Genomic DNA, 9,753 nt, shown 5'->3' on the forward strand with positions numbered 1-9,753 from the left:
CCCAAAAAAAAAAAAAAAAAAAAACTCATCACACAAGCTAACAGCTGTATAACACTTTCATTTTTTACCCCTTAAATGATCTATTTTACATGAGGCAAATCTCCTCTGAGCAGTAGTTCTGATCAGTAGCCAACTGGGAGTTTTATATAGAACAGGTATGGCAGTACTGCTCACATTATAAATGTGGTAATAGCCCTGTTTCTTGGCAAGCCAGAGCTTTGATTTTTCTTGGCTGACTGCAGCAGAGAGAAAAGCTATTCACAAAAGGTCTGCACTTTACTACAGGTGCTTTGGAACAATATTGTGAAAAGTAGAGGCATAATTAAGGTTACAAGCACAGCCAGCCAGCTTTTTTCCTGTGATTTACCAGAGAGGGACAGCACTGCTGAAACAGACCTGTTAGAACCTAGGGTAGGCAAACATTGTTTCACTGCATTTTGACTGTGGTTCCTCAGCTGTTCTTTACCTCTTCTTCATCATGCATAGAATGTGAGGGTTTGCTCTTTTGGACATCAAATATGGCAGGAAATTAAGACAGTCGGGTGCAGTGTTGATCATAAGCATTGTATGACTACCTGCATACATTCTCATTAACCACATTCTTAGTTTGGAGGGGGGGTGGGTCTTGTAATACAGCAGAAAAAAAAAGGAACAGAATATCTATTCTATCCAAAGAAGAGGAAGCTGCACAGGTGGTGTGGGTGCTAATGTTCACAGTTAATAGGCCAGAAGTTGCAAGATCAAGGCCATAGCTGAACAGCTTATAGTGCAGCCCTGTTAGATTCCAGTGAAACTGCAAATTTTAATAAATACCTTGTCACAGGGACACAGAGAAGGAAAGGCTTCAAAGAAGAGCTAAGCAGCTCCATATCACAGTTTACCTGCAGCAAATCAATATTTTTATGAATGGCACGGTTTACATTGCAGAAAGAATGCTTGTATGTACCATGTATGCAACTAGTACCCAAGGGACATGTCTATGTATGATTTTATGCATGCCTAAACTTAATATGCATTTGCCTAACGTGCATTAAAGCAATTTAGGCGTGCATCTACACGTGCACACACTACCGCGCATTAATGCAGTGTGCAAACCAACTTGGGATTAAAGTTAGTACTAAGTCAGTCAACATACACAGCATTAATGCACCTTAGGCCATGTGTAGACAAAATGAGGGGCATATGCATACGACACTTTAAAGTGGGCTAAATGCTTTTGCACCACTTTAATGGTGTCAGTGGTTGCATGCCTCAGTGGCGTATTATACGTTAATTCCAGCTGCTGTCAGAAATTCAGCAGCATAATGTGCCTTAAATGACATGGGCTGCAGCAAACTAAAACTCCTCCGAGGAGTTTTAGTTTGCTATCCCTACAGCCACAGAGTGAAACATCGGGCTCCATGCAGCCCAGGGGCTCTGAAGGAAGCTCTGCAGGAAGCTGGGGAAGACAGGCTCCACCCAAGAAAAGCAGTGGAGCCTGATCTTTCCCACCCCCTCGAGGCCTGCCTGCCTGCCTGCCTGAGCTGTGTGGGTGGTTGTGGTGCTCCCTAAGACTGCCTGAGCTGGGTGCCTGCAGGCAGGTTCCACCTGGGACAGGCTGCCACTGCCATAGAAGGAAGCACCAGCTGCCCCCGCAGCCCAGAGACTGCTCCACCTCCTGGCAGCTCACCAACCCTACCTGCCAGAAAGGCAGGTAAATCAGCAGGGTGTGTGCACAACAGGGGGGCTTAATCAACCCTAAATTGAAATGCATTAAGGTACTGTAGCTATTCACACACAAATTTGATATCAGTGGTTTTGTAGGTATCAAATTTAAGTGTGAATAGCCTAAAATTGCCATTTTAAGATGCATTAAGGGAGTGCACATGTGGATGCATGCCCTTAATGCACTTTAAATCAGGCTAAAGCACCTTAAATTGGCATGTGTAGATTGTGGTGTCCAAATGAACTCAGCAGGTAGATTATTTTTGTTGAGCTCTAACATACCCTACATATGTGGATTGACTTTAATATGAACTATTGATACTAAATATATCTAAGAGTCATATTACATTTATTTAGGTATCTAAATATATAACTAAGCTTTTCACATGCAGATGCTGTCAAGCAATTTAAAAATAATATCAGACATCATAACACCATGCAATGTATATACTACTTCCTAAAAGTCCCAGCAAATCTAGAGAAAAGCAAGGCATCTATAGACAACTAAGGCAGCTAAGTTTGAAAATTTTGGTGCAAGTCCATAAACCATATTTGTACAGCGGGGAAAACTGCAAACAAGTGAAAAGCAGTCATTCAAAGATTTTGTTTAAATCTGTTATTAATGCAACATGTAATTCACATTTATATAAGTGTTACTAATAACAAATTGAAATGTAATTTATTGTATACTATTTGTTTGTGGACATTGGGCTATTATTTATGTTAATTTTTCAGGATACCATCTGTAAGAGAACACAACTGAATAAGATCTGATCTTATAAATTAATGGTCTAGTTACATTTCTTGCAATGAGTCAGTCTATTACTGAATTGAAATTTATAGCCCATTAATCCTTTTTAATGGTGATATGGCATTGCCAGTTCTGCAGTGTCATTCACTTCTCTGCTATAAATTTTGCAGTTTTCACATGAAATTCTTAGCCCTGATCCAGCTTCCATGCCCCTGGTTAAAGAAATAGAGTAATGTTAAGGAGTTCTAAAAAGCTTTGTAAAACCTTTTTTATTTGGACAGGCTTTGAGTAGGTGGGGTTAAGTTTGGGGCACTGCTTAGGGCATTTGTTGCTTATTATGTATTAGTCTACTTTATATTTTATCTGTTTTTATATTTTCTCTATTTTAATTATAAGCCTCTCTTTCAATCTTTTTTTTTTTTTTTTTTTTATTTTAAGCCCCTTTTTTAATTTTTTTTTTTTTTTTTTTTTTTTAAAACAGCAAGGTGAAGGGGCGGGAAGGATAGGGGAGAAGAAGGCATCATATAAATCTAATAAACAAGCAAACACCTGATTCCATTCCAGCCAAGGAAGAATTTGACCAACATAGGCACTGTTGGGTTCTCCTTCTGAGGACAGCATCCCAAGTTCTGGCATAGGGGTAATTTTAGTGGAAGATGAGACATACCAGGAGGAGAACTGAAACTCAGAGGGTTAAGCACCCCAGAGTTTCTCCAGATGTAAGAACAGGTTAGGACTGCAAAGACAGAAATCTGTTTTAATGTCCCTTTAAAGATACAGAATGCCATCTTACCCTAGAATCCTAAAAATCCACCTGTCTTATACACCTACTCTACCAGGCAAACTACACTGAATAACACTTAAGTGCTATTAAAAAAATTATTGCCCTTCTCTAGGTTAGCTGGGATTTTCAGGAAGTAGGATAGAATGGAGACTCAGTATGTAAATCGCATAGTATTTGTGATATTGATACTATTTTTAAACTGCTTGAGATCATTCAAGTGAGAAAATCAATTCTGGGGAAATTTGGAACCTTAGCCTCTCTAAAGAAACCTGATGCCCTGGATAACTAGGCTCTTCACTTACTACTACTTTAATTCTATACACACATTGCGTAAAAGGCTATGTCTATCCCCTGCTAAAGGTGCTCCTGGACAACTGTTAATTACACAGTCTTAAAATAGTCTGTTTTCCTAACCAGCTATTAATCAGGAATTGGCATATTATCAGCTCTTAGCCATAACTTTGGAATGAATCTCATGAGTAAGGTTTTTAAAGGATTCTCAAAAAAATGTTCTCCCTGTGTCTAATCCTAATTTCTCCTGGGGCAAGGGATGGGGCACTTTCAGAGAAAGTGCCTGAAGGACAATCTGGCCATAGTACACTAAATAAGTGGTATCAGTAATTTTTTCTAATACCACTTATTTAGTGTAATCTCTGGCCTGTTTTGAAGGCAAAACATTTTTTAAATATATTTTTGTCAACTCCAACAACAAGTCTTTAGCAAGAATCATTTATCTTATTATTTATTTTAAGGACTCCACAGATATCCAAGAAGCCATCCCCAATGTTTTCTGCATTTTGATAGCAGAACTTAAGATAAAAAGCCCCTATGAACTCCCAAGGAAACTCTCCAACACTGTGCAGATTCATTTAATTTTGAATGAGGATGACTGAAGTAAGAACCTAATTTACATGTTGTCATTTCTTTTATGGACAGCAGAGGCCACTATTGGCATTATACAGAAGCAACCACTGAAATTAAACTGAACTAAGACAGATACAAGATGGATGAAAGAGAGCAAAAGACAAACAGTATTTAGCATTTGTCTCTCATCCAATGTTACCTTGCAGGCAGTTATTCCTGTAAGGCTCCTGCACTGCAGACTGGATCAGGTTTGTAAGGCTCAGGCAAACTCCACCCTGTAACCCTTGTTATGTGCACTGACCCAGTTACTACTAATCAAGGCCAGCTGACCCCTAGCCATGTCCCTAATTGGTTTTGGAGCTTCAGTTAAGGAACACATCTAGCACTTGAGCCTTGCTGTGTAACACACTGGCTTTTAGTCTCTGATCAGTTTCTGTCCCAGCAACGTTTCTAGCTTCCCTGGTTCCTGACCCCATGGGAATGGTGCTCTGGGGTAGGCTGCTTATGCCAGGCTAATCTTGCTCCCTTGCCTAGCCACTTTCCTCATTTTGGCTCCTGAGCTTGTGACTTTCTTCTCTGGCATACAGACATGACTCCCACAGCTAGTCTTCCCCAGCTTGTCTACTCTGGTGCTAGTCTTCCCTGGCCTTCCCCGACTTGCTTGCCCTGGTGCCAGTCTTCCCCAGCATGCAGGCATGGCTACCCTCACTAGTGTTCCCAGCTTGCCTGCCTCCAGCTGTTTGCCAGCTTTCTTTTAAAGCCAGATCGCTGCTTCCAGCCAAACTGGAAGCAGCTGATTGCTCCCCCACGTGCAGCCAGCACACTCCTTTAAAGCATGCTGAAGGCTACACAGAACTCATCTGCTGTTCTTCTAATGCTGCTGAAGCATCCTCCAGCCAGTGAGCAGCTCTCATGGGCCTTTCTAGGCCCTCCACTTTCTTCTCAGAGTCCAGCAGTTTATTCTACGGGAGTATGGGAAGTGCACTCCCACACCCTACCTTCAGATTGCTTCTGGATTTCAGCCTATATATTTTTCCTGCAAATCTGTTTCCTGGCTCCTGACTCTGGTTTGCTTACTCTTGGACTTTGTCCTGTGGATTTCCTTCACATTTCATACTTAGATTTCTGATTCCTGGCTCTTGACCCTAGCTTGGCATTCTTGCTCCAGACTTGTGGCTTCTCCTCCTTACCCTGCAACTGCCATCTCCACATCTGGCCCTACCCACCAGGCTTGCCAGCCTGGCAGACTGTGACAATTTTGAAGTTGAGGCTGATGAAAATAAAGAAAAAGGAATTTCTTTTTTCATAAGACTCAATAGGAGAGGGAATTGGAAGTTAAGGGCTGTCAGCGACTCATGGACAACTAGCTAAATGAAATTTATAGAAGACAAGAAAACCTGGATATTTATAGGGAGAAGTAACAGCCAGTGGGCAGATAATCCTAGTAATAATTCATAATACTTGGTGTTTTCCTTATCCTTCATCCTTGAATCTCAAAACACTTTCCAAACAAGAGTCCAGAGAAATGGATATTTTCTCATGAAAAAATTGAAGCACACAGATTAAGTAATTTATTTCAAATTCTACAGCAAAATCAGGATTTTTCCCCGTAAGACTTTATAGTAAATTTCAAATTGGAAATCACAAGATTTTTTTTTTGTATCCTAATTCTAAAAGCAATGTCATTCAGGTGGTATGGGAATATACTTACTCAAGCATACTGAATCTCAGATATAAAATATTCTGAACAAACTCTTTATCTGCTGGCTAGCTTTGTAAAGTTTAGTCTAAATAATATATTAAATACAATAAAAATAATACATTTTTCCAGTATATATTATTCATTTTTAATTATTCCTCTGGCTCTGCTAGGATAGAGCTGTAAATAAACCCAAGGCCACTGTGAACAAAAGTGCCTACAGACATTTAGGGCCCTGCTCTAACCCATGGTGCTTTGCATAAAGTGTCATGAGTTAGAGCCCCCCCCACAACCCAACAGATATTCATCTGTTGGATTAGGAAGGTGTGGGGAAGGGCTGGAGTTTGCCTGCACCGGCCCTGAGCAACAGGCAGGAGTGCTCCATCAACCTCTGAAGAGGCTGCAAAACAGCCTCTCTCCCTAGCCCCCACCCCCCGCCCTGGTAGTACCTGAAGGAGGAGAGAGGTGGGTCTGCGAGGCTAGGGGTCCTCCTGCGAGGTGAGGGGAGGCTCCCTTAGCTCTTGCCATTCAGCTCTGTGCTGGCTGCTCCCTCCCCTTTCCCCTCCCTTCCCCACTGACAGCCCCCAGGTTGGGGCTGAACTGGAGCTTGCTAGGCTTGAGCACCAGCCCAGCTCCATCCCTGCATAAAAAATTAACCCTGGAGAGAACACAAGTTCCTTAAGGTGCTCTGCTTTAGAGCACCTTAATCTGTTACTGTTCACCAGAGCCCCCCTTGGAGTCACCAGGAACAATGGCCACAAGCTGAGCGAGGATAGGTTTAGGTTAGATATTAGGAAGAACTAGTTCACTGTAAGGGTGGCCAGAGCCTGGAATAGGCTTCCCAGAGAGGTGGTGCTCTCACCTTCCCTGGAAACCTTCAAGAGGAGACTGGACAGGCAGCTGGCTGGGGTCTTATGACCCCTGCCACCCCCAGTGCTCCTTCCTGCCCATGGCAGGGGGTCGGACTAGATGATCTGTCTAGGTCCCTTCCAACTCATTGATTCTATGATTTGACCAGGATTCATTTTTCACGTGATTGGCCATTTTAAAAGCACTCTGCAGCAGTGCATGTGTGTAATTTTACAGCTGTAGAATGCTTTCAGGGGCCCAATCACGTGAAAAATGTTACTTGTATAAACACCCTAAGATCACTAGAGGCAGGCAAGAGACAAATTAAATCACCATTTACATCATACCTATGGCCAGGAATCCTTGCGTCATTGGGAGATGATATTGCAGCTTGCAAGCTTTAGTATCAGTAGCAGTAAAGCTCATGTGACATCTGCAGAGCCTGTTTATTTCTGTTGGTAGATCTTATGTTCTCTGTCCCCCACACAGAACACTGTGGGTGAGTCTACACGAGATGCTACTGTGCAGTAGCAACAAACTACTGTGAAGTAGCTCATTGCTACCATGCAGTAGCATTGCCCAGCACTAACTGTGGTGTGATGCTACTGTGCAGTAGTAACAAGTTACTGTGCAGTAGCTCATTGCCACTGCACAGTAGTGTTAGAAGAAAACTGTGTGGAGACAGTACTGTGCAGTAACAACTGCACAGTATGCTGCTTGTGTGCCCCCATTTGGGGATTTCACCTTACCAGTACCTAGGTCCAGTTCTATATGGAAATCTAAAAGGTCTGGATACAATTTGATCAGTTCTTTGTTTTGTGCTGTGGTGCCTGGTCATAGATTCCTGTTGCCTTTTGCACAGAAGACTAGTGACCCTCACCAGTTCCCTACTCCACTAGTCACTGTATACAATTCTTAAATCTTTCTTCAGTAACTTTCCTCAACCAGTTAAAGCCAGGATAAGAACTGCTTCCCAAGAGTGAGGCTTCCTTAGACTCATTTACCTGCCTGACAATTTCCATTAATTATCCCCTCAGCATTGCCAGGAGTTCACCTAACACTTAAAGCTACTACAGCTTTTTTTAAAAATGTATCATGCATCCGGATGCAATGGGGTTAAAGAAATCATGAAAAAAACTAAATGGGAGCAAAAGGTTTCTAGATTGAGAGATCCTTCTTTTCACTTTGAACATGCATGACCTTTGTTGTGACAACCTCCATGGCTCCATAAGAAGCTACCGATAATCTGAAAAGCAGCAAATTATTTCCATCTTTACTTATTTAAATTAAAAGGCCTGCAGGCAAGAATTTAGTAAGAAAAGAATCACAATATTTGCCTAAGCATTTAGTTGCAGCATGCCACTTGGATAAATGGTTTGAATGTGGGTTTAGCCTTCCATTTTTTATTTTTAATTCTCTGTTCTCGGGGCTTAATACACTGATTCAGGGTCACATTTTCAGTTTTTTTCTCTCTGGGATATGCCGTCTCTGAATTCAGCAACAAATGGAATTTAACTCTTTTTAAAAACTAGCTTAGATGAATCACCATTTCTTGAATTCAGAAGCTACATTTCAGAGCCTGTTTTCTGTACTTATGGGTGAATAAAAACTTCCTTTTCCCCTAAGACCCTGATACCAATACAGAGTAGCTACACCCCTTCATCTGACCCCCTCATCATCACACTATTAACTGAGGTCATACCGTGTAAACATGTGCTATGACTGATATATGGATGGGATCAAGTTCCAGTTTTCCCCAGTAAATGTAGTACTGTGACTAGAAACAAGGCACTCCAGAGTGTATATTAACTGAGGTGTGTGGAGAAGCATGAAGCTTTAGACTGGATCATTTCTGAACCATCTAAGCAGTATATTAATGGGCCATTAATATATGCTCCAGCCTATGTACAACTTTTATCCATAGCATGAAATGAATTCATGCATTGAAATTCTACTAGTAATAATCATATTATCTTTTTTAAAGAAGAGAATAAAAATCTATAAGCACCAAGAAAAGATCCTACTCTGGAATTTTGGAAAATGAATTTATATTTGACTTAAAATAACAGTAAATAGGCCAGCTCATTTTCCTGCTCCAGCAAAGGCCATTCTATCTTTGGGAATATTCACCAGCAGGAAGGTGTTTTCATTGATTATCCATCCTATGGCCTCTATCAGATTTAACTTTCTGGAATTAGGGCACTGGAGAAGATATCCTGAAAAAGGGATCCAGACATCTCTCGAATGACTTAGCCACCTGGGCCATGCACTTGAGAGACCACACTAACAGGCTGGATGCCCCTAGAAGAGCAGAAATTAAAAGCACTTTAGCCAGTGGTATTGTGCTCTATGTTATGCCGTCAAGTCAGCAAAAGGCATGCCAAATCCTAGCTTTAATGTTCACCAACAAGCCTCATGTATGTTATAAGTTCATTGCATAGAACTGTGCCAAAGATATAAAGGCTGGAAAAAAGGATAGTGTTATATACGTCTGCATTTTGGTTGAAACTAGGTGTCACTAGTGATTTAGAAATGGCAGCAGTAGTTTCATTTGTTGTTTCTTGTTGTACATCTAGTCACTCATTTAGTGCAGTATACAAGGAAAATCCTGCAGATTTGGGGTATGGAAGTCATTTTTAAACATCTTAGGTCAAATTTTGCTTTCAGTTTCAATGATGTAAATCGAGAGCATCTGCATTGATTAATATAAATTGAATTGAAAGTGGAGTTTGTCTCTTTCTTCTTGTTAGAACTGCGGGCTGAAAAGGTATTATATTTCCACGAGCATCTTTGAACCCTCAATGGCATTCTTTCAATACAGACACAGGTAATTACACCTGCACTCATGTAATTAAAGACAGTATCGTAATGCATTTGCACAATGAAGCTGAATTGAGGTTAAAGGGAGCCTAAATTCTGCTGTTTCCTAACTTTTGAGTGGTTGACTTTGCAACTTGAGTAATGTTCTTTTACCAACTTTGCAACTTTAATAATGTTCTTTTACCACAGAATTTCTGTGTGACATTTACTATGGGGGGGGGGGGGGCTTTCAAAAAAAGGGAATAGAAAAAAATCCATTACGTAGTATCATTTTGTCCCCTA

This window comes from Gavialis gangeticus, unplaced genomic scaffold, assembly GCF_001723915.1.
Source record: "Gavialis gangeticus isolate Ggan-Ray unplaced genomic scaffold, GavGan_comp1, whole genome shotgun sequence".
NCBI classification, from domain to species: domain Eukaryota; kingdom Metazoa; phylum Chordata; order Crocodylia; family Gavialidae; genus Gavialis; species Gavialis gangeticus.